Below are 24,905 nucleotides of genomic sequence, written 5' to 3' on the forward strand. Positions count from 1 at the left end.
TTCAAACTGTAATAATTGAACTGAACACTATTTTTTGGACTTGTTTTGTTTTGTTTGTTTGTTTTACGTGCTTTATGTGGTTTATTCACTCCATAGTGTCATACTAGTCGATATACTCCACGAAGCAACCGTGGTTGAACCACGGGATCGAAGGGTGCCTAACACCTTCCCCTCGGTCAATAGAATTTCTTAGCCAGATCGATTTTAAAGAGTCAAAAACAGTTTTAAAAAGGGATTTCCAAAGGTAACTTGGCACACCCAATTATACCAAGTGACGACTCTGAGTTCAAATGAAAAAGAATCCTTTTTGAAATAAATTCTTATTTTTTGTTACTTAATAATAAAAATCCTTTCAAACCTTAAATATAATCTTTTTGGTAAAAAATAGGGTGTGACAATAGTACACTTTTTGAAACAAAAATTAAAAGTATTATACCATGCTCTTGCAATTATTTCGAATTGGAATTCTAAGTGGGGAAGGAGTATACTTTTTGAATTATTTGAATAAAGAAAAAAGAGGTTTCATTGTTTGATTTTGACAAGTTCTAATTTATGGTTCTAAGGTTGGATGAATGTGTTTCACATCTTAAACTTTAAATGACTATAATGCCCTTATATCAATGTTAGTATAAATATCACCTTCCATTAAGTAAAGAAAACATCACTTATTCAATTTATTATCTTTAAGCCAAATTAATTAAGTTAAGATGGTTTCTCTTAAGCAAGCTTTTCTCTTCATTGCTCTTTTTGTTGCAATCTCAGGTTCTAAACTTACTTTTACCATTCTTCTATCTTTGTAATAATTTGTGTATATTAATTATTCTAATCATTATTATAATTAATTTATGTGCAGTTAATATCTCTTGGGGTACTAAAGTGATGGCTTTAAGAGACTTACCAATTGATGTTACAGAGATGAAAGTAAAATTACTTCTTCCATTTGGTAATGATATGACTTGTTATCGAAGATGCAACTCACATAGCGATTGCAGTGATGGAACTTTATGTAAAACTTGTTCTCAACAAGGAAGTTTTTATACTAAGCATTATTGGGATTGTTCCGTGTTTTGAAGTTCAGGATTGTTACTGGTGAAGGTTATTTTGAAACTTTCTTTTGAACAAGTTAAATAATATTGTGCTTGTAAGAAAGTTAAAAAGTAAGCATGTTGTTATGGGTGAAATATCCTTAGAGCGCCCAGATTATATTTACAATGTGCAAAGGATGATTGTAACTACTATTATATGTTTGATATGCCTTTGTGTATATTCAAGCATTTTAAATAATGTTGTGTTTCCAAGTTTGTATAATCAGAAGATAAATAAGTAACCTAGCTAGTTTTCCAAATATTGGGGAACTAACTATTGTAATATATGGATTACAACTTAAATAAATATATATTATTAACTTGTGTTCATTCTATATGCACTTTACTAATTGTTTATTGCAATACTGATCAAAATATCACACGTGAATTAATATTTTTTTACGAGTTTAATATCCTAATCATCAATTATTCTCTTTTTTGCTATATGAACTGTCATCTTAAGTGGATTTGTTCTCTCTTTGTCAAATATTTGAATTTAATTAACTGAAAAAAAGAGCAGACGAAAAGCCAAACCTTAAATATTTTTACCTCCGTCAAATATTTGAATTTAACTAACTAAAAAAAAAAAAGCATGATAAAAAGCCAAAACCTATTCATCTCCAATTATTTCTTTAAAATGTTGCCCATAATCAAATTTCTAGTCACAATATTAGTTCTTCTATAGGAATATTTTGCTATAAAGAAAGTCTCCACCAACTCTTCATAGAAAAAAAGAAGAGACAAAGAATTATGGTCCTTACTTTTCTTTGTAAAAGATTTTGTAACGTGAAATTAATCTGTGTTGGGTCCTAAAGTGATGGCTTTAATAAAGTTATCAATTGATGTTGCAAAGCTGAAAGTAAAATTACCTTTACTTTGTAATGGTCTTATTATTTGTTATTGATTTTGTAATGACGATAGCGATTGCAGTGATGCGATCATTTGTAGGCATTGTGTCTACAATTATTTTACTCCGAATGACTGTTCCGTATTTGAGCAAGTGCGCTCTTACTGATGAAGATTATCTCAGAACTATCGTTTAATAATATTATGTTTCTAAGCAAGTTAAATAATGTTGTGTTTCTAACCTTCTAATTTTTTTGAAGTACCTACTCTAAAAAGGTTACTAATAAAGGTTATTTCAAAAATATCATTCGATCCAATTAAATAATATCGTGTATGTTTACAAATAAATTTTTCATATATTGAAAAGTACCTATTCTAAACAGGTTACTAATGAGATTTTTTCAAAATTAAAGAACGTTGTGTATGTTTTCAAATAAATTTTTCTTATATTGGAAAGTACCTATTTTAAACAGGTTACTAATGAGGTTATTTCAAAATTATTGTTCGAGCAAATTAAATAATGTTGTGCTCCAAATAAATTTTTCATATCTTGGGAAAGTACCTACTCTAAACAGGTTACTAATGAAGCTAGGCTATTTCGAAATTATTGTTAGAGCAAATTAAATAATATTGTGTATGTTTCCAAATATATGTTGGTCGTTATCTCTTTTTCAACAAAAGTTTCCTTCATATATATTTTTATTGAGGCTTTTTTTTGCAACAATAATATATTCAATATATTCTCATAAAGTAGTCTTTTTTCACAACGAATCAAAATGAAAAATGTGTGTTATAAACATGATATATTTTTCTATCCATTTTTCAACGAATCGGTTCACTTAAAAAATGCATGATGAAAAATAAATTTTCATTGAAACACTGGAAAGTTTTTAAATTTTTTTAATATGAAAAAACTATAATTTTTTTTCTTGTTAATTTAATCAAAATATTTATGAGAACAACCACTAAATACAGAGGCGGACCCACATGTATAGGTGGGGTGCACGTGCACCCGTTAACGTCGAAAAAAATTATTTGTATATATGTGTATATACCTTGAGAAATTGGGATATAACTAATAGTGCACCCAAAGATGAATGGAAGTGCACCTTGGTGCACTGGTTGTAGCCAGGACTTTCGTCCACGTGACTAGGGATTGATCCTGGGGTCACACAATGTTTTCACTTTTATTTTCAATTGGTTTAGCTGTACGTCCCTCGCACGTGTAACTTTTGATTATTTAAATTAGACGATTTTGTCTATTGTGAATGTTGTTAGTGAAGTGCAAAATGTTCAAACCACTTCTCAAAGATCTTTCACACTTAAATATAATAATGTAAACATAACATATATTTAATTGTAAGCACATATATATTTTACCACCTGAAGTTTCAACGGGTTAATGAGTCATCAGTCTTGCGTTTGTCATGCAGTACCTCTTTTCCTTGCTACTAGAGGTTAAGATAGATGCATCGATTTGAACCATATTTGTAGTATGATTATTTTTTTTCTTTTTCTATATTTAAATTTTTTTCTTATTTTTAAAGTTAAGTCTTTAGAAAATCTTTGATTACTTATTTAAAACTTTTAAAAATTTGGTATTTCTTATATTTTTATTATTCTAACGCTTTCATATTTATTTCTAGATTTTTCAAATCTTTTTAAAGTTGATTTAGAATTCTTAAACTAACAAAAAGGTATTAATTATTATTAATTCTGATGACTGCTATTAAGGAAAGGTTTACTATAAATATTTAATCAAAATTGCTAGATCGGGGATTTGAACCCGCAAACATCATGGTGAACTCACCTTGACCATTAAGATACCACAACCGATGGTTCAAAAATGTTAAAAGTAAACATATTAGTTGAACTTCATATTAAAAGAATGTAAAGTTATTAGCTTAGAACTCATGGTTGTTTTATCTATTTATTTTTCAGTATTGTTCATGCCATTAGCGACCAATCGAATATTATAATATCCCTTTGTCGACACTGAAAGTTTTGCTAATTTCTACGTTAAGATAATATTGGTGCGCCCTCAGTATTATCAAAAGCAAAAAGCACAAAAAAGCTTCAAGGTCCATTGTATTTTTAAGCATGAAGTGCAAATAAAGCCTGAGATTTAGTGAAAAAATATATAAAGGGAGAAAAAATATAAATATATGTCTAGTCCAAGACTAAGGCCTCATTTGTTTGCACTTAATGGAGGTCTGAATCTGAATGGTTCAGACTTCAGACCATTAGGTGTATTTGTTTTTTATTAAGGTTTTAACTCTTAATAGGTCTGAATAGGTCTTAATTATTCAGATCTAGAACCAAGTTTTAATAGGTCTGAAGGGATATTCTGGTGTTAGATAATATTCACCACTCTATTCATAATCAGCAGTCACCACCACTAACCACCACTGCCACCGTCACCATTGTCAACCACTACCTACCACCACCAACCACCTCCACCATCACAACCACCATCGACAGAAAATACCGCTACCACACCTACTGCCTCTTTTATTCTAATTATATTCACCGCCACCACTGTCGTCACAACACCACAATCAGCAACTACTACCGGCCAATCCCTACTACCAACCAACTCATCTATCACAACTAGCATCACCACTAATTACCACTAATACATCACAACCTCTACACATTCTTTGGCCGCTACCGTCATTGTCACTAGTAACGCCACCTCTACCACTACCCCAATCAGTACCATCGCTGTAATTTATCTCTACTAACAACCATCTCCACCATCACAACAAATAACATCTTCAACTAGCACCAACACATCGTCAATCATTATGCATTCATGTTTAAGCCAACACAATCAACACCTTAAACTACTAACATCAAGCAACGTCACATCATAACAACCACCACCACCATCAATCACCACCGTCATAACAATCACTAAAATACCAACCATCGCAATCATCTCCACCATCATTATTAATCACTAACATCAATCATTATCACCACAACCACCATTATAAGCCATCTCTACTATCACTAACAAACATAAATATTTTTTCTCAATCAAATACTAATAATTTTGTTGTATTAAATTACATATTTTTAATATATAATTAATTTTTTATTTGAATTATATTTTTTATTTTATTATGTATACAAATAATTTTTTTACACATTCAGATGTTGAAAAACAAACAGTCTTAATCATTCAGTTTTCAGATCTAGAGACAACATCTTAATCATTCAGATGTGCTTTCAGATTCAGATGTCTGAATCTTAAAAAAAAAAACAAATGGAGCCCAATAATATAAGCATAAATGACAAACATATGAATAAAGAAATTATTTTTTTTTTGATAAAGTGAAACATCAATTGTTTAGTGTTCGTTTCTTCAGAAAGCCTCATCAAATTTCTAGTCACAATATTAGTTCTTCTATAGAAATATTTTGCTATCAAGAAAATCTCCACCAACTCTTCATTGAAAAAAAAAAAAAGAGACAAAGAAACATCTATTATTGTCCTTACTTTTCTTTATAAAAGATTTTGTAACGTGCAATTTATCTGTGTTGGGGTCCTAAAATGATGGCTTTAAGAAAGTTATCAATTGATGTTGCAAAGATGAAAGTAAAATTATCTTTACTTTGTGATGGTCTTATTATTTGTTATCGATTTTGCAACGACGATAGCGATTGCAGTGATGAGACCATTTATACGTGTTGTGCCTACAATTATTTTACTCCGAATTACTGTTTCGTATTTTAGCAAGCACGCTCTTACTGATGAAGATTATCTCGGAACTATCGTTCAATAATATTGTGTTTCTAAGCAAGTTGAATAATGTTGTGTTTCTAAGTTTAAGATAAATAAAATGTAACCTTATAATTTTTTTAAAGTACCTACTATAAAAAGGTTACTAATAAAGGCTATTTCGAAATTATCATTCGATCCAATTAAATAATATTGTGTATGTTTCCAAATATATGTTGGTCGTTATCTTTTTTTCCACAAAAGTTCCGTTCGTATGTATTTTTTTTGAGGTTTTTTTTTATAACAATAATATATCCAATATTTCCATAAAGTAGTCTCTTTTCACAACGAATCAAAATGAAAAATGTGTGTTATAAACATGATATATTTTTCTATCCATTTTTCAATGAATTGGTTCACTTAAAAAATGCATGATGAAAAATAGATTTTCATTGAAACGCTGGAAAGTGCTTTAATTTTTTTCATATGAAAACACTATAACTTTTTTTTTTTGTTAATTTATTCAAAATATTTATGAGAACAGCCACTAAATATAGAGGCGGACCTACATGTATAGGTGGGGGTGCACATGCACCCGTTAACGTTGAAAAAAATTATTTATATATATGTGTATATACCTTGAGAAATTGGAATATACCTAATAGTGCACCCAAAGATGAATGAAAGTGCACCTTGACGTGCTGGATGAAGCTAGGTATTTCGTCCACGCGACTAGGGATTGATCCTGGGGTCACACAATGTTTTAACTTTTATTTTCATCTAGTTTAGCCACACGTCCCTCGCACGTGTAACTTTTGATTATTTAAATTAGACGACTTTGTCTACTGTGAATGATTTTAATGAAGTGCAAAATGTTCAAATCACTTCTCAAAGATCTTTCAAACTTAAATATAATAATGTAAACATAACATATATACTTTATTGTTCATATATATTTTACCACCAGAAGTTTCAAGTGATTAATGAATCATCAGTTTTCCATTTGTCATGCAGTACCTCTTTTCCTTGCTGCTAGAGGTTAAGAGAGATGCATCGATTTGAACCATATTTGTAGTACGATTATTTTTTTTTTTTACTTTTTCTATATTTAAATCTTTTTCTTATTTTTAAAGTTAAAGCTTTAGAAAATCTTTGATTACATATTTAAAACTTTTAAAAAATTGGTACTATTCTTATATTTTTCTTATTCTAACGCTTTCATATTTATTTCTAGATTTTTCAAATCTTCTTAAAGTTGATTTAGAATTCTTAAACGAATGAAAAAGATAATAATTGTTATTAATTCTGATGACTTCTAATAAGGAAAGACTTAATTACTATAAATATTTAATCAAAATTGTTGGACTGGGGATTCGAACCCGTGACCATCATGGTGAACTCACCTTGACAATTAAGCTACCCCGATCGATGATTCAAAAATATTAAAAGTAAACATATTAGTTGAACTTCACATTATAAGAAAGTGAAGTTATTAGCTTAGAACTCATATTTGTTCTATATATTTATTTTTTCAATACTGTTCATGTCATTAGCGATAAATCAAATATGATGATATCTCTTAATCAACATTGAAAGTTTTGCTAACGTCTATGTTAAGATAATATTGGTGCGCCATCAGTATTATCAAAAGCAAAAAGCACAAAAAAGCTTCAAGGTCCATTGTATTTAAGCATAAAATTCAAATAAAGTGTGAGATTTAACGAAAAAGACCTAAAGGGAGAAAATATATATATATGTCTAGTCCAAGACTAATAATATAAGCATGAATTATTGTTTAGTGTTCTTCTCTTCAGAAAGCCTCATTAACAAAGGAAAGTATGACTTAGAAATTAGAACCTAAACAACACATTAAGCAAGGCGAGCGCTCAACACATTTTGAGTCTTGCTTCGGAGTTTATGCACTCCTTTGACAACACTAGTGCACCCAACAACAACGCAGTCCATAGAGCTACCTCTGAAGAAGTAGAGAGACTGTTTCCGATAGACCCCCGGCTCAAGATAAAGAAAATTTTTTAAGGTCATAGTAATACATGAAATCGAAAGAGTGGCATAACCAAAATACTAAATAAGAAATAGTAAAATATAGAAATAAGAGAGACACAAAAAAAACAAAAAACTAGCAATACAAAAATAAAAGGTAGGAAATAAGTAGTAAGAAAAGGACACCCACCTAGCAATAGCATACACTAGCGGCTCCTACCAAAGGTCACGGTCCTAGGATTACTAACTCGGCGGCACTAGAGCTCCCTAACTACTAGTTACAGCCCACACATGCACTAGCCCTCTACCCTTATTCGCGACCTCCACACCTTCCTATCTAGGGTCATATCCTGAGTAAGCTGTAATGGCTTCAAGTCATGTCTAATCACCTCTCTCCAGTACTTCTCCAGCCTACCTCTACTCCTCCTGAAACCATCCAAAGCTAGTCTCTCACACATACGAACTCGGGCATCCATGCCCCTCCTCATCATATGTCCAAACCATCTCAGCCTTCCTTCCCGCATCGTGACTTCCCACAAACTTCAAATTCTGAAATCGCCTCTGACTAAAGTCATGGATCAACAACCTCCTATCTAAAATCATGTCTTCGCTGAACTATCAATCTTTTCTAATTAACTTTCTGTAATACTTTTTAAATTTACTACCTATCCTGAAACCATTCATATATAGCCCACCTTTTACATAATCAGTAGACAAACAAATATATAAATTTTAAGAAAAATCCAAAAACAACTCTACCAATAATCTAGCAAATGGCAAAGTGATGTATAAAAGACTAAGATATTGCATGCAATCGGCAGTATGCATGGTAGGCACGTAAATGATAGTGACTACCATATGTTTAACACCTGCAACTTTAAAATGTCTAAAATGCCCTGATTTATATTATAAATATCAATTTTCATTAAGCAAAGAAAACATCACTTCTATTATTATCTTTGAGCCAAATTAATTAAGTTAAGATGATTTCTCTTAAGCAAGTTTTTCTCTTCATTGTTCTCTTTGTTGCAGTTTCAGGTTCTACACTTACTTTTACTACTCTTCTATCTCTGTACTCCCTCATTTCTTAAATAATAGTTTATTTAATTCTTTTTTCATTTTATATCTAAATAAATGATTTTTTGGATAATTGAAAAGAGATTAATGATGTTTTTTCAATCATATCTCTCTTTTTTTAATAAAAAAAATATTTCTTCAATCTTATTCCTGTTTAAAAAAATTGATGGTTTTTCAATCCTTATCACTCTTTAAAAAAAATTACATAATCAAGAAACTTTCCTCTCTTTGTACTCCCTCATTTCTTCAAAAAAAAAAAAAAAAAAAAAAACTATTTAGTCTTTTTCATTTTTTATCTAAATAAATGATTTTTTTTGTGTCTAATTAAATGATTTTTTTGAATAATTGACAAGAGATTAATGATGTTTTTTCAATTATATCCCTCTTAGTTTTTGAAAAAAACAAAGATGATTCTTCAATCTTGTCCCTGTTTAAAGAAAATTGATGAAAAAATTGATGTTTTTCAAACTTATCACTCTTTTCAAAAAAAAAAAATGCATAATAAAAAAACTACTAAAATAATATTGAATCGCGTAATTATTTATAGAGTAAACTAGTAAAATATTATTTCCTTATCCCTAAATTTTTGTCATATATTTATTTACACTCTCCTTAAAATAATATTAATAAGAATATTAATTAGAGATTGATTTTGACAAAAAAAATCCTTATTTATTAGTCCTTTTAATTTAAACTTTTCTTTTTTTACATTATATTAATATCTCATAATTATTTATAGAGTAAATTAGTAAAATAGTATTTCTTTCCTTTTTAAATATTTGTCATATTTGTTTACACGCCCATTAAGAAAAACATTAGCTCCTTCAATTTAAACTTTTCTTTTTGCATTATATTAGTATCTCATACCTATTTATAGAATAAATTTGTAAAACATTATTTCCTTCACTTTTAAAATTTTTCATAATTTTATTTACACATCCCTTAAGAAAATCATTAATTAGAGATTGATTTTGACTAAAATATCCTATTAATTCTTTCAATTTAAAATTTTCTTGTTTGCATTATATTAATATCTCTTCATAAAAGTGAAAATAAATAAGTAATTATGTCTTGATTTTTTAAAATGACAAGAATTATGAAATATTTGTTCTTAGTATGAAAAGTTTTTAGTAACGGAGGGGTATTTGCTTCATGAATACTTCCTTCATTTATAAATATTTGTCCACTTTGTATTGGGCACATACATTAAGAAACAATTAAAGTGATGATATAATAAATTTCTTGTTTTGAAAAATGTAATGAGTAATATATTATATTTAATATCAAGGATACAATAATTTAAAATAGGTGAATTATTTATTAGTCTTATAAACTGGACGGACGAAGTAGTTGTTTAAGGATGTACTTATGCTAAAAGTATTTAGCAACGGAGAGAGTAATTGCGTTAATTAATTTGTGTGCATTAATTATTCTTCTAACAATGAATTAATTTTTGCGGTTAATCTTAGTTGGGGTCCTAAAGTAATGGCTTTAAGAGAGTTACCCATTGATGTTGCAAAGATGAAAAGAAAATTACTTGCAAATGGCTTGATTACTTGTGGGAGAAGTTGTGGGGATACTAGCGATTGCAGTGATGGTTGGTCATGTACCACATGTAACCTTTTATATGTTTGTGTATGAAAAATAAATATGTAACCTAGTTTTATAGTAGGTTACTGATGAAGGATATATATCGAAACCATCTTTGGAGTAAGTTAACTAATGATGTGTCTTTTTAAATTTGTGCAAGAAAAATAAATGTGTAACCGTTCAAGTTTGTGTAAGAAAGATAAATATCTAACGTTTCAAATTTATGTAAGAAAATTAAATATGTAATATACTTTTCTAATAGGTTACTGATGAAGGTTATTTAGGAATTATAGTTCGAGTAAGTTAAATAATGACGTATTTTAAGTTTGTGTTTATATGCGTTCATACCATGAATTTTTTCTATAGAAGTAGAACAAGAACAAAAAAATCAAGAGATTCGAGTCAATGATAAGGCCTCACCAACTTCAAAGGAAGATATTATTACTTTTAAAATTATAATCAAAGTTGTTACCGCATATTTGAATTGCATGGATCTTGTTACCCTCCTAAATTCAATTTTTACTGTATTATTGTCCAAAAATATTCTCCAAATGTCTTATATTTTGCAGAGAAAAGATGTCGTTTTGCAATTTTTTGAATTCAAATACTTTCAAAAAAAATTCAAACTCAATTTGAAAAACAGAGTCACCACTTAATTTATCTAGAAAAATTAAGAAAACCTTAAAAATTTCTTAAAAGATTCAAAACAAGAAAAATCTTTTAAGTTTAGAAATTCTGAGTAAGAGATTTCTATTAATACTCTTGAAAGGTTGTTAAGGCACCAAAAGTATCTGCTAACTTGCGATTATTCGAACTATTTGAATGCAACTTTTTTGACTAACTTTAAAAAAGGAAATTGATTTTTGAAAGGAAATCGATTAATAAAAAAATTTTCTACAAAATTTGTGCAAAACAAATTTTGACGACTTAGCGAGAATTTTTAATTAAGTACAAGAAAACTAAAAACAACCAACACATAAAAAGGAAAGGAAAGACTAAATGACTTAGGTCATTAGGCCCAAATCCACAAACTATATTCTATGTTAATTTGGACTTTTTGACCCAACTAAAATCGTCATAAACTAATCATTTGGGCTTTTGGCCCTTAACCACCTGTCCTAATCTAAATGAAAAACATTATAGAAACTAGCATACCTAAGATCTTAATTACAATTAATAACAACACTTTATCAAAATTATAAAATTTAGCAAAAGTAGCAATATTTTTACCTTTTTATTGATAAGCATGTCTGCTGCACCTCTTTTTTTACCTTTACCTATTTTTACATCACTTTCCTATTGCAGTTCCCTCCATTATAATGGTTTCTTTGATTTTTTTTTTTTTTCAAATATCGCTATTTTTCTCATAAAAATTGTTCCCCACCAATTAAGGTAAGTTGATTTTATAGTTAATGCATGTTATTTTTTTCATATGACTTCTTTTTTTTTAATTTATTTTTGGCATTTTTCAAATTTCTTCTGCGTTTTATTTTTTTTTGGGGTTTTTTTGTGTGTGTTGAAATTTCTGGAGTTACCCGATAATGGCAGAACATGCACATCGTAGTAGTTCAATTAGAGATATTCCACCGAGGAATTTAGTTTTCGATGAACTACCATCGTTTAGTCTTGGTTTAACATAAGATGAAGACATTAACTTGATTCTACTAATATTCAGTCGAAGGGAGGTGTTAGCATAAAAGAGGTGAGATCGAAGCAACGTAACAATCTGAAAAAAATTGTGAAAATCATGAAACGAAAAACATTGAGAGAATCTTCATCCCCAAAATTCTCAAAAATTCAAAAATCGATGAAAAAGAGAAGGTCAGTTGAAAAAGGAGAATCTAGTAAAATTGCAACTCCTGTTTCATCTAATTATGAATCTGAAGAAGAGAAAGTGGAGGAGGTATTTTTGTATTTGTAATTTAATAGTTTATGGACAATATGTTCATATATGTATTTTTTTATTTGTAATGTGAAGATATGTATTTTTTACATTTAAGATATGTATTTGTTTTTAGGGATTATATAAAATGTATTTGTTACAGTCTATATATGTATGTGTTTTTAGTATTGATATAGATTTGTATTTGATGTTCATATATGTATTTTTGTATTTGTAATGTGAAGATATGTATTTTTTACATTTAAGATATGCATCTGTTTTTAGTGATTATATAAAATATTTGGTACAGTCTAGATATGTATTTGTATTTGGTACTGATAAAGATTTGTATTTGATGTTAAGTTGTAATTGTTATTAATTACATTATGAATATTATATGTATTTTTTTTGACAACTTAAATTTGAAACAGTCAAGTATTGATAAAATACATATGTATATGTTGTAATGTAACTTAAAGATGTATTCTGTAAATACATATGTGAAACTGTTTTGACATCTTAATGTCATATATGTTACAATTTAGATATTTATTTGTATTGTATACTGATAAGATTTATATTTAATGACCAGTTGTATTTGTTATTTATTAAATTTTTGAATAGGCTATGTATTTTTTTTGTTGATAATTTGTTTCGTGGAGCAGTTTTATAATGTAACTTTAAGATGTATTTTGTAAATACATATGTGACACTATTTTCACATGTAACTGTATTTCTAAATGTTATGATATCTATTAGATATGTTTTTTTTTTCAATATCAATATGATATGATATGTATTAGATATGCAAATCATTGTTTTTTATGGTATGATTTAATACTATAGTTATGATTTAATAGAAAAGATATGAGTATGATATATTTTAACAATATAGATTTTCTCATTTATTTGTGGTTTGTAGGTATTGCGTGATCAAATATACATGGTAGAAGTACTTCAAAAATTTGCACCTCATATAGAATGTCACAGAATCAACGACATGAAAGTACATTTGGTGTGTATAAGAAGAAGAAGAAGAAGAAGAAGAAGAAGAAGAAGAAGAAGAAGAATTGTGTTGTTCAAACCCAATTAGGGAGATGTATTATGTCACTTGAGACGAAGAAAAGTTCTACAAGTGCCATAGTCATTCGTGCAAATGGTACAAATCTTCATTTTAGTCTGAGAGAGTTTGTTGTGATTACTGATTTGAATTATGTTTCAAATAAGAATGATTTTCTGTTAGATGAGGATGTTCCAAATAAAATAATTGAGTAGTATTTTGATGGCGCCAATTTTATTCAGAAAAAAAGTTATTTGAGGCTGTGTCGGGCAAAATTTGGGGGAAAGAAAATGACGAAGATGCAGTTAAATTTGCTAATCTTTATTTTATTCATGTTTTTTTATTGTCATCTATTGACACAGTAGTTATTCCATGCCTCTATTTTGAGTGGACTGAGAGTGGTCATTATAGGGATTATCCTTGGGGTTCTGTTGCATTCGAGGAATTAGCTAAAAATTTAAATAAAAAGTTAAAAGCTACAGAAAAATTTTATATGGTCCTTGGAATGCCTCTTGCCATTCATGTTTGGTTATACGAGTGTTGTTTTATTGTTCCTCGTAATGTTGCCAAGGTGGACACTCAAATTTCATGTATTTTGAATTGGAAGGCAAATGCACCTCGATCAAGATTTGAATTACTCATGGGAAGCATGTTTAATGATGAAAATGACAAGATCAGTTTCTTTTTATATTTTTTTTTGTGAAGTTGATTAGTATGTAATTACAGTTATTGATTTTGTATATGTTCATATACAAAATAGTAATTTTCAATGCATCTATATTCTTTAACTGTTACTCTGTTCATATGCAAAATACATATGCATATGCATTTTTGTACAATGTCTTTCCTAGCTATTCATAAGGTCATTGCATTGTAGGTTGTATATACGAATATTGAGCCTACTCGAAAGGATCTTTCATCCTTTCAAATACCCAAGAAGCTTGTACTTGGAGGTGAAATTCATAAAGAAGATGTTCTTGATTCGAACGATGATTTTCAAGATCCTCCACTTCGACACAACTATTTAACCTCAAAATAAAAATATCAGGTTGATTCTTCAACTTCACTAGTCAAAAAAAAGTTGAAGCAACAACCTAAAATTATAGCTGAGCATACACCAAAAAGGACTCCTCCACCCGGTATTGCAAAGAGGCCTATTGTGAAGAACCAATCCTTAATTCAATTCAAACAAAATCTACTTTAGCTTCAAACAGGAAAGAAACAAATAGGACAACAAGTAAAAAATAAGCTCCGATTCAATCATTTGGTCCGTCTTTTCTGTTCTGAAGATGAAGATGTTGTTATTTCAAAGGAAGTCTTTAAAAAATTTCGTGATGAGGTAATTTCTGATTAATACTTGAGTATATTTATTTTTTCATTTATGATTGTATTTGTTTAAATTAGGTTCGTCAACAGTTGAATGTTATTCATGACCTAGTATCAACGAAGTGTGACTTGATAATGAACGCAGTAAATAAGAACAAGGTACAACATTGTTTTTTTAAAAGAATCATTATTAAATACATATTCTTTGATCAATACATATTCAACATATATATATTTGTATTTGAATAAATACATATGTAATATGCAGTGACTTTATGCAGTGTAAATATGTATTTTTTTCATTTGTAAGAATGTATAATCATATATACATATGTTGTGCTAATATTACTTCTTAGTTAACTATTGATATAGATATTTATTTATATATTTTTTTTGGCGAAGAAATAAGATAAAGACAAAAAATTTGATAAGCCACAAAATGGATGAAGCTGATAAGAATAAATTACCTCATCAATCCACTCCCACTTTTATGCGTGATTTTAATAAAAATTCTGAAGGCACATTGATAAGTATATATGTGCATTGCATTTATTTGTATATTCATTTGCATTTTAATTCATCATATAAGGATTATTATTTTCAACGTTTGATTATTTCTTTTATTAGGACAAAACTGATATCGGTGTGCATGAAGCAAAAGATATATTTGATTCACCGGTATGCCGAGTATATGTATGTTGTATCTTTAGTTCTTTTCAAATGTTGAAGCTTTTTAATTTGTTTCAACATGTTGTGTAGAACACAAAATGGGTTGATGGAAGTATTGGTGAAGCACAAATCTCAGATTCTCAATTCACATTTTCAAATGAGGTCCTTAGAAGAATTAATCTTGATTTCATACAACTCAATTTGGGAGTTCAAGATGAATCCAAGGTATGCTGCATACGTGCATAGTCTGCATTTATTTCTTTTGCTAATGTTGCTAGTTTACAACATCTTTGTACATTTTATACAAAACAAAAAAGGTGTTGAAGAAATGATTGTAAATACATTAGCAGATGATGTGGAGAAATTAAATTTGGATGAACAAAATAAGCCACAAGTCCACAGTCATGAAGCAGTCTCTGAAGTTAGCATGGCTAAACCAGATTTACCTGATTCCCAACTAACAATTCATGATAAGTTGCTACCCAGTCTTAATGCCTATATGAATCTTGAAAGAAGCATAATTGTACATTCATCGACAAATAAAACAGAATAAACGTTTATGCATGTTTCAAGTACTAAGCGACCATCTAGATTCAAAGAGTCATCAAACACAATAAAATTTGGTTCGGTGGATGGTTAGTACTCTAACTTATTTTTTATTGTATTTACAAACTTTGTTTACTTTATATATTAAAAATGTAATTTCTATTTTCGTAATATTAAAGGGAGCACAGAAGTGCAAAGAGAAACATTCATCCAGAAGCATTCATTTGTATCTTATCCAATTAATGATATAAAAGACACTAAGGTCACCAGTAAGTTTTGGACGTGGCTTTCAGTGGACCTTCTTAAATATCATGCGAAGAGGTATGTTAAAACTTAATTATATTATTCATTTATTTTTTCTGTTCATTATAAAACATTATGTTTAATGAATAAACAGAAACAGCAAAGAGGAACATCACAAGAAGAACAAGTCCAGCATTCTAGTTATGAATTTTGGAGTTCTATCAGTTGAAGACAAGAATTGATTCTATATTATGGGTACTCCTGGCCAATCATGGTCAGACGAGGTGAGTCGTGTACTAATTTGTTGATAATATGTATATTGAAATAAAAGTTATTACAGTTTTACATATTTATATTTGTAAATGCTTATAACGATCAATTTCAATATGTATTTTTAGATACATATGCAGTAATATGTACAGATACATATGTATATGAGTATATACATATATAGTGTTAGAGTTTAAGTGTTTAATTTTGTTTAGTTACTTTTTACAAATATTATTTTTATAATGCAACAAATTGATGTTTGCTTTTACTACTTGTGAAAAAAGTACAAGTATGATCCCAATAGCTCATATAAGTATAGCATAGTTGACTGCAACTTCATGAACATTGTCAGTAGTATGTTAGTTGTGTATGCGATTGATGATTCTATCAAGACCCAGAATAGGATCATGACCGGCTCTAAGAAGTTTAGGAATCCAAAGCAAGCCTCATCAGAATTCTATAGAAAATCAAATAGAGTTTTTCCTGTTTTTGGGCCTAACAAGAAAATTTCCTGTTTCAATTCAACAGCACCACAACCAACACATCAATAACACCAACACAATCCACCACAAATGATCAACAAGTCAGTAACACCACCAAATAATAACATGAAATCCATCTCCAAAACATGAGAGGAAGTTCAATACTTCACAAGTCCAAAATAACGAAAGAATACTCAAAACTCTAAAGACATAACTATGGAGCGACTTAAGAATTTTGAAGGAACAAAACATAACTAATAAATAAACTCATGCCCACGCGAACAAATGTCGGGATCACCAGGAATATGTACCTCGAGCTCTCTAGCTAGCGTAATCCTTACCGTCACCTGCATTCTCTATAAAAATAATAGTGAGGAGTGAGACGCTAGCTCAGTGAGTAATAACACTTAACCACAACCATTTTAATGGGGACAAGTCATAAAACATCATGAAATAAATGCTCTTTTAGAAAACAGCAACAATAAACAGTATCCTTTGTTTCATGTGAGCAAAGTGAATCAATAATTCAGTAATAAAATCAAAAAGCATCGTATCATATCAAATATTACATATTCGGAAGGTTTCCAAGAATGAATCATGTAATTAATGTGACATTCTTCTTCATCAAAAATAGCCCATAATAGTGGATCCCTTATAAAAGAGTCAAATATCATATCAGTAGGTCCTTACACAAGGGAGATCAGTAATAGTATGCTAGTTCTACCTTCCCACTAACGAGGGTTGTATCAGTCATCAGTTAATACAAGATGCACCAGGTTTAAGGATCCCGTCGTTAGCTACGGAATTCAAATTAAGGTCTACTCCTATTTATATTTTCTTTGTAAACAATAGGATATTCATATGAAAGCATTTTTCAGAATAGTACATATCATGTTATATGTAAACTTGAATAAAAACATATGTCAAAATACATATTTCTCATGTAAGTGAAGAGTTTTCACAATAATAATATCATGTCTCAAATAACCATTTCAATATCATATTAAGTAAAGAACTTGTCCCACATGCAAATTTCAATGCATTCTATAACTCTTGTTTTCATCAAAAACATGTATAAATATGAAAGTGAAGAAACACAAATTATGGTAAAATTACTACTCACAGTACACGTGTCGGAATATCCAAACTTGTCACCTCGAACGATTTGTATCACTTTCTTCGATCAAATCTATAATCACGTTATGTCAATATCGGGTTAACTCTCTTGTTTACCCTAATTCCATGATAAAATTAGACTACCCCACCCTTAAAATTTCATGATATTTTTCAATTCATTATTGCAATAATGATGTAGGAAAGGATTTAGCTTAATCCCTGACTTGAAGGTATAAAAAATACTATTCAGTCGTCTAATATTATCGCTCCGTTCATGAGAATTTAAAGATTTCTCTATCACCTTGAATCCATTATTCCTAAATTCCCAATCCTCAAACTCGAAGCCATAAAATATATAAATCAAATATATAAACTATGTTAAAAAATTTACCTTGAACCCAATAGAATTCCCCTTTTTCTCTTCTTCTTTAACCTAAAGGACAAGCTCCTTTTTTGTTGTTTGTTTGCTGCTCCAGGTGCGTTTGCACGTTGTTTCTGTTGCTGTCTAGTTGCAGCATAAAGGGGAGGCTTTATAAACCCACATATTCCCCTCATCGCCCAATTCTTTTAATCCCTTTCTTATTTGGTTTGGGTCGTGTAAATGGGCATTGCCCATTCCTTTTCCTTTTATAATTGATGGATGGGCTTGGCCCACTTTTTATTTTCAAGATATGGGATATTACATTCTCCCACCTTAAGAAATTCGGTCCCCGAATTTAGAATAATTGCATACCTGAAAACTGAAACAAGTGAGGCTACTTGAGTCTCATATCATTTTCTGATTCCCATGTAGCTTTTTCAATGGTATGGTTCTTCCATAAGACTTTCATGGACACAAACTCTTTTGATCGTAACTTTCTTACTTGTCGATCAATGATAGCCATTGGTTCCTCCTCATAGGTTAAGTTCTCATCAAGTTGCTAGGTCGGTGCTTGTGTTCGAGAAAAATCTAATATACACTTTCTTATCATAGAGACATGGAACACTGGATGGATGGACATCTCAGGAGGAAGTGCCACACATAAGCCACTCCTCTTATACACTCAAGTATCTCGTAATGTCCTATATATCTCGGGCTCAATTTACCTCTTTTTTCGAATCGCATCACACCCTTCATAGAAGAGACTCGTAGGTACACCTTGTCCCCAACGAGAACACTAGATCTCTTCTCCTCTTATCCGCATAAGACTTTTGTCTGCTTTGAGCTGTGAGAAACCTCTGTCTAATCAATTGGACCTTGGTCATAGCTTCCTGTATCAAGTCTTGTCCTAAAACCTTAGTCTCTTCAACTTCAAACCACCCGATAGGAGAACGACACTGCCTACCATACAAGACTTCATATGGAGCCATCTGAATGCTTGACCGAAACCTATTATTGTAAGCGAATTCAGCTAAGGGTAAGTAAGTATCCCAACTACCTCCAAAATCAAGAATGCAAGCTCTCAACATATCCTCCAAGATTGTATGGTATGCTCGAACTGTTCGTCAATCTGTGAATTAAATGCAGTACTAAGATCTACTCGGGTACCCAATGCTTCTTGAAAAGATCTCCAAAAACGTGAAGTGAATTGTGATCCTCTGTCAAAAATAATGGATAATGGAACTCCATCAAGTCAGACAATTTTTTTTCAAATTCATGAATATATGAGCATATTCCACCTCACTACAACTAGTTTTAACTAGCAAAAGTGGGTAACCAATATAAGAGTTGCTCATACTAAATCATCACCTCTAATCTCTTGAAATAGAATAACTATAATCATACTCCACCTGGCTTGCCTTGTCATGGAGACATGTTAAACAGCTAGAAACAAAGTAAACAACATCATCATTCTTTTTGTTTTCAGTAAGACTTCATTAAATCACAGTACATAATAGTGGGTCCAGGATGCATAATGTATCTAAGTTGTAGAAATTCCTCAAGAATAGATCGTTCCTAGCTTCCCTTCCGGGTTCATTTCATGCTGCCTCCTGTTACTCTGTCCCTGACATCCCTTTCTTCTCCTTCATCTTCCGGCAAGCGGGTGCCTTTATCACTATGCATAGGGTTTCCCCTCCCCTGGAAATGAATGTAAACTTTCTCCCTATGTAATTGGCTGGCCGGGACCGATAGCAAAGGAAACACTGGCTTGAGGGAACTATTCCCTACTAGTACACTTTCTATACAAGGGAACTAGGCGGGGGAGAATACTTCACTTTCTTACCCGGAGAGAAAAACCTATTAGGGTAGTCCCATTACTTAAAGTAAGATAATGAAAATCATTTTAATCTATCCGTTACACATAACTGGCCACTTAATCGGAGCACACCATTACTATCAATAGCCATATCCTTTCTTTTACCAGCTAGGACCATAAGTCAATATATACATAACTGTTCACCCTCATATTGAGTGGCTTATATGTGTTCTACTTTTGAAGACTTGCTTGAATACAATGTCTTGAATTACCCACTCCAATTGGAGCATGAACCTTCTGGTTTGTGCATATATTTGGCCAAAAGCCTCTTCACAGAAGTCATAAATGATCGACAACCCCTAGATTTCCTGCTCAAAGAATAACCACAATATTGACCTTTCCAGAATGATGAAACATAATAAAATCAGTCTTTAAGTAGTTTCATCCATCAGCGTTGCTAAAAACTCAGGTCTCTCTACTGGAAAATGTAATTCAGACACTGCTTTCATCGAATTCCATATTCTATAACCACAACCCTCTTATTTTACTGATAAAATAAAATAAATTTGTGCCTCCAACAATCTCGCAAGTTTCACCCTAGAAGTAGCGGCTCCAAATCTTTAGAGTACATACCCAATGTATGGCTGTCAAGTGGGCCGGGCCAACCCAGAACCGACCCGTGTTATTTAACCGGGGTGAGGGCCGGGCTGGGGCCGGGTTGGGGTCTAAGTGGTACGGGCTGGTCCGGGCCCAACAGAAATCAAAACCCACCCTAACCCGGCCCACTTAACCCAACCCGGTCAAACCCGTTTAAAAAACCGGTCAAACCCGGTCAAAAATATAAAAAAAAAAAAAAATTTCAATATACATTATATATACCCACCTATATACATTATAAATACGTTAAACAATATATATACACTATATATATAGTATATACTACATTAGAATTTAAAATATATATACACATATACTCAATTACACATATATACGCACCATCCAAATATATATGTACTACTTTAAACTTTAAAGTTTAAATAAAATATACTACAATATATATATATATATATATATATATATACACACATGTATACGTTAAATATACACGTCTATAGAAGATCTATTCACATATATACACTCTAATCTATGTATATGTATTACTTTAAATGAAATATACTATAATATATAAACATTACAATATATATTTGTATAGTTATATACTAATTTATAAAACATATACACATGTATACATTAAATATACACGTCTATAGAAGATCTATTCACATATATACACTCTATTCTATGTATATGTAATACTTTAAATGAAATATACTATAATATATAAACATTACAATATATATTTGTATAGTTATATACTAATTTATAAAACATATACACATGTATACGTTAAATATACACGTCTATAAAAGATCTATTCACATATATACACTCTATTCTATGTATATGTAATACTTTAAATCAAATATACTATAATATATATACATTACAATATATATTTGTATAGTTATATACTAATTTATGAAACATATACACATGTATACGTTAAATATACATGTCTATAGAAGATCTATTCACATATATACACTCTATTCTATGTATATATACTACTACTTATAAAATATATTACATTATATATACATTACAATATATATATAGATATACTTATATACTAATTTATAAAACATATACACATGTATACGTTAAATATACACTTCTATAGAAGATATATGCACAAATATACAAAACATATGCTACTTAATATAATAAATTAATAATATTTGGTAGTAAATTAATAATATATTAGAAATAAGTTTTTAATTTAAAGTAGAAAACTAGAAATTCAATTTAAAATTTTAAATCGTTAAAAGAAAAAAAATAAAAAGCAAGGACTATGGAGTGAATGAATTTGGGGAATTTTATTGGTTGCAAAATGATCCAAAATTGAAAATTTACAATGAAAAATCTATAAATTATGCATCATTTTTTCCAACTCATTCATGTTAATATTAATGGGAACTTGCATAGGATAGTCGAAGTCAACGGGGGCAAAACCATGCATTGGACTTGATTCTGCTGAGTTCTCCCGTGAAGTCATAATTTCTTCAAGTTTCAGCTCGTCGCTCGGCTCCGGTTCCATTCCTTGGTTTCTTATTTCCGCTCTAATCCAATCTCTGAGGCAAACTAGAACATTCATTGCATTGCTTCCCAATGAGTGCCGGTTGTCTCCAAGCTGCTGTCGTCCCTGACTAAAGGCGCTCTCTGATGCAACGGTTGACATTGGAACATTCAAGATATCTCTAGATAATCTTGAAAGCACAGGATATTGTGTTTCATTACTCCTCCACAAATCCAACGTGTTGATCCGTCGTCTGCGATCCTCTGGTGCCGTCCGAAGATAATATTTCAGCTCTTCCCGATAAGTTGATGTGTAAGTTCTCTCATCAATACTGTTCTAACAATTTAAATCATAAAACGAATCAGAAAAACCACTATGTGCCGGCCTTTTAGAAGATGATGGCTCCTCAGGACGATGAGGAGCGACAGTTGGAGTGATATTTGTAGGTACGGCTAAATCAAATAAATCAGCATAGTGATTATATAATTTTTCTATGTAATCCTTTGCATCAGTCGTAGCCGTCCACAAATCAAGTTGCACTTGTTCAGAATCATGGTTAGTATTTATTTCTAAGTTAGTATAAATAAGAGTACTAAAGTGACACATATGATTATATTTCATGCACGGATTTAGCATAGCACCAACCAAGTAAATAGGGGGAATAAGGAAAAAATATTTTTTAAATTTCATAAACATGATGCCAACAACTTTTTTATAACCTTCTTTATTTTTATATTATTTGAGCAAACCAGAAATATCGGCTATATATGCCAAAATATTACAAACAGTAGTATAATAAGCACCGAAAAATTCAACCGTAGCTACATAAAAATTTTCTAAAAACTTAACAAGATTATTAATTACAACCCAATCAAAATTATGTAGCATGCAATCAGCAGAATCAACAAATGAACCGCAATATTGGTTAAAAGCTAGTGTAATAGGACTTCTATATTTATAACAAGTTTTTAAAAATTCATACGTAGAATTCCATCTAGTATCAATTTCCTCAGGCATCAAAATCGGTGTAAGTCCATTTTCTTGACATTTAACTTTAAATTCTCTAATTCTCGATCTACGATTATTTCTTTGAATAAAACCAACGGCAAGACGGATTTTTTCAATATAAAGCTCAAAAAACTCAAGACCATCTTTTTCAATTAAATTATATATATGACATGCACACTTAATATGAAAAATTTCAGGCAAGGGCGGAGATAGCATAGATTTTATTTTTGTTATAACAGTCTTGTTGTTAGAAGCATTATCAAAAGCAATACATAAAATTTTATTTTCGATACCATAATATCCGGCAATTTTAACAATAGAATCAGCAATAAATTGTCTAGTATGTTTACGATCTTCATCATATAAAAAAGTAAGAATATGTTTTTGTATCACAAAATTACTATCCATCCAATGAAAAGTAACGGTTAAATAATCATTTTTATTTACAGCACGACCAAGATCAGAAGTTAGGGACAATCTCCATTGAATATTTTTTAACAATGTTGATAAATAAAAACAATATTGTGAATGGAGTCTAAAAATATCAGACCGACAAGTAGTTCTAGGAATACTGTTAAACATAGGATTATAAATTGCTTGTATATAACGAATAAAGGCATTAGAAGAAGGAAAACTAAAAGGCAAACAACCCACAGCTACCATTTTAGTTATTTTTTTCCTGTCCCTCAATTTATTATACTTCTTCGCTACGTGACCGGTTGCTGGGTCCATTCTAGTTTGCTTTGACCCACCAACATCCCCACCACCTTCAGCTACATATCTCATTAACGTACCCGTACCCCCTTGCTTGCCTCCACTTCTATGCTTATATATTTGTTGACAAATATTGCATTGTACCTCAATATCTGATATACGTTCAAAAAATTGCCATGCAATACTAGTTCTTTTGGGGCACTGGGAGGACGGGAAGGGAGATTAACTGATTCAGATCTAACGTTAGCATCTCCTACTGCGGGTGTCTCAGCAATATTTTCATTATCTTCATCTAAATTAACCGCATCTACTTCATTTTCTTCTTCTATACCGTAATTTTCCTGAGCTTCTACATAATCCATATCGTGAGCACCTACACCTATTTCTTCCTCAAAAGGTGTACCAAGCGGTACCGGAGGCGAAGGTACACAGGTATATCTACTACTTGAACTACCTCTACCGCTAGTAATTCGCTTTTTACTACCACTACCGCTTCCGGGACAAAAAATTTTAACACCTTTAGTAGCGAGGTTTCTTAATTTATCCATAATATAAATTAAATTAAAAATATTCAAAATACACAAATATAATAAAATTAAATATTAAACAATTAATACAATAAATAAAAATTAAACGTAAGAGATGGAACGACAATACCAAATTTTGAAAGTATCCGAAGATTGCGACTTTAGAAACTTCCGCTCGTACTTTGTAAACGAAAAATTAAAAAATTAAAGTGAACACTTTAAGAAATTAAATATATTGAATATTTGAGAATTGAGATTTGAGAGAGTGAAAAATTGCGTGAAAAAATGATTTGAAGTTGTAGGGTATTTATAGATTTTTTTTTTTGGATTAAAAAATATTTTTTAAAGTTTTTTTTTTTTTTTAATAAAAGGGCCCAAAAACGGCTATATAGCCGTTGGGCCAACGGCTAGTTTGGCCCAAAA

At 30.4% G+C, this 24,905-nt stretch overlaps 3 long non-coding RNA genes across 3 annotated transcripts in view; 2 read left to right on the forward strand and 1 right to left on the reverse strand.

The window, feature by feature from the left end:
- The first annotated feature begins 665 nt into the window (after positions 1 to 665).
- Positions 666 to 24,905, forward strand: part of LOC107868321 — a 44,140-nt gene continuing 19,900 nt past the window's right edge. Inside the window, exon 1 of the long non-coding RNA XR_007054402.1 lies at positions 666 to 762. This is a non-coding gene — a long non-coding RNA (uncharacterized LOC107868321). The remainder of the gene's footprint in view (positions 763 to 24,905) is intronic.
- LOC107869846 lies at positions 8,401 to 10,586 on the forward strand. Its single transcript, XR_001673980.2, has 2 exons — positions 8,401 to 8,696; positions 10,205 to 10,586. It is a non-coding gene; the product is annotated as an uncharacterized LOC107869846 (long non-coding RNA).
- On the reverse strand, positions 16,942 to 18,523 carry LOC107869845. The gene is made up of 2 exons (XR_007054403.1): positions 18,311 to 18,523; positions 16,942 to 17,159 (listed from the first exon to the last, which is right to left on the reverse strand). It is a non-coding gene; the product is annotated as an uncharacterized LOC107869845 (long non-coding RNA).

This window comes from Capsicum annuum, chromosome 4, assembly GCF_002878395.1.
Source record: "Capsicum annuum cultivar UCD-10X-F1 chromosome 4, UCD10Xv1.1, whole genome shotgun sequence".
Taxonomy (NCBI): domain Eukaryota; kingdom Viridiplantae; phylum Streptophyta; class Magnoliopsida; order Solanales; family Solanaceae; genus Capsicum; species Capsicum annuum.